At 35.0% G+C, this 2,128-nt stretch overlaps 1 pseudogene; it reads right to left on the bottom strand.

Annotated features, from left to right (window-relative positions):
* Nucleotides 1-1,437: 1,437 nt before the first annotated feature.
* On the bottom strand, nucleotides 1,438-1,893 carry LOC110333454 (annotated as a pseudogene).
* Nucleotides 1,894-2,128: the final 235 nt, after the last annotated feature.

Raw genomic sequence — 2,128 nt, 5'->3', positions numbered from 1 at the left:
TTGGATACTGTCTCTATGCCCTCTTGTTAGTCTGGCTAACAATTATTCTATCTTGTTGATTTTCTCAATGAACCAGCTCCAGGTTTTGTTTAGCTATGAGCTCTTGGTAGTGTTTTCATTGTGTACCATAAGTTTGGATATGTTGTGGCTTCATTTTCAGTAAATTCTAAAAAGTCTTTCATTTCTTTCTTTATTTCTTCCTTGACCAAGTTATCATTGAGAAGAACATTGTTCAGCTTCCATGTTTATGTGGGCTTTCCTTTGCTTTTGTTGTTATTGAAGACCAATCTTAGTCCATGGTAAACTCATAAAATATATGGGATTCTTTCTATCTTCTTTTATTTGTTGAGGCCTGTTTTGTGACTGATTAATTTGTTGATTTTAGAGAAGGTATCATGAGGTGCTAAGAAGAAGGTTTATCATTTTGTTTTAGTATGAAATTTCTATAGATACATGTTGAATTCATTTTCTTCATACCTTCTGTTACAGTGTGTCTCTGTTTAGTTTCTGTTTCCATACTCTGTCCATTGAGTGGGACTGAAATCTCCACTGTTATTGTGTGAGGTGCAACATGTGCTTTGAGCTGTAGTAAAGTTTCTTTTATAAATGTGGGGGCCCTTGCATTTAGAGCATAGATGATCAGAATTGAGACTTCATCTTGGTAGACTTTTGTTTGATGATTATCAACTGTCCTTACTTATCTTTTTTGATAACTTTCGGTTGAAAGTTAATTTTATTCTATATTAGAATAACTACTCCAGCTTGTTTCTTGGGACCATTTGCTTGGAAAAAATTCTTTCTTTGTTTTATGCATTTGGTGTTTTGATTATGTGATGGAAAGAATTTCTTTTCTTGTCCAATCTATTTGGAGTTCTGTAGGCTTCTTGTATGTTCATGGGCATCTCATTTTTTAGGTTAGGGAAGCTTTCTTCTATAATTTTCTATAATTCTTCTATAATTTTCTTGAAGATATTTACTGGCCCATTAATTTGTAAATCTCCACTCTCTTCTATACCTAGAATCCTTAGGTTTGGTCTTCTCATTGTGTCCTGGATTTCCTGGATGTTTTGGCTTAGGATCTTTTTGCATTTTGCATTTTCTCTAATGGTTGTGTCAATGTTTTGTATGGTATTTCTGCACCTCAGATTCTCTCTTCTGTCTCTTGTATTCTGTTGTTGATGTTTGCATCTATGACACCTGATCTCTTGCCTAAATTTTCTATATCCAGGGTTGTCTCCCTTTGTGGCTTGCTTTCTTTCTTTCTTTCTTTCTTTCTTTCTTTCTTTCTTTCTTTCTTTCTTTCTTTCTTTCTTTTTCTTTCTTTCTCTTTCTTTCTTTCTTTCTTTCTTTCTTTCTTTACATCCTTCTTTCTTTCTTTCTTTTTTTTTTTTTTTAGAGTTAAAGACAGCTCTTTCTTTCTAACTCTGATGTATCAAATTAGCATTTCCTTCTAACTATGGAAACAGAGACCTTCACAGGCTTCACAATCTTTTCTTTAGTTATAGCCTTTGTGGGAGTCTTGGCAGTAGCCTTTGCTGTCTTTAATGACTGCTTAGCCTGGCAGCCTTTTTGCTTCCTTGGCAGCCCTTATAGCCAGTTCTTGCTGAACTTTCCTAATTTCTAGTTTCTGATTCCTCTTGGCCATCATTATTCCAGTGATGGCTTGCTAGAATTTGACTGCATGGTAGGTACTTTCCTTTGACTTTCTTCTGACTGTCCTTTCTCTGTTTTTCTTCTGTAGAGATATATCTGCTGTGGTTTCCTTTTGGAAAGGAATGCAGACTCACATTTTGCATTAAGAAACTAGAAAACCTTCCCGTTGGTCCTGGTAAAGTGCCACTCATGGCCAGGGCAAATCTTATATGTGGAGAAGCTGTACAGCTCATCCTTCATGGTGATAGATGGCAGCCTGCCAGGGAAAAGATGGTGATGAGAAAGAATCTTGGGAAAACACCTCTTAGATCCTTTATAATTTTTTATATTGTTTTTACATCCATTTTTAATTCGTGAATGGTTTCTTCAATTATTTCATCTATTTGTTTGTATTTTCCTGTAACTCTTTAAGAAATTTTTGTGTTTCCTTTTTAAGGGCTTCTACCTGTTTACCTGTGTTATCCTGCATTTCTTT

This window comes from Mus pahari, chromosome 15, assembly GCF_900095145.1.
Source record: "Mus pahari chromosome 15, PAHARI_EIJ_v1.1, whole genome shotgun sequence".
Classification (NCBI taxonomy): domain Eukaryota; kingdom Metazoa; phylum Chordata; class Mammalia; order Rodentia; family Muridae; genus Mus; species Mus pahari.
The sequence above is the reverse complement of the archived record's forward strand: the minus strand, read 5'-3'. Positions and strand labels throughout refer to the sequence as shown.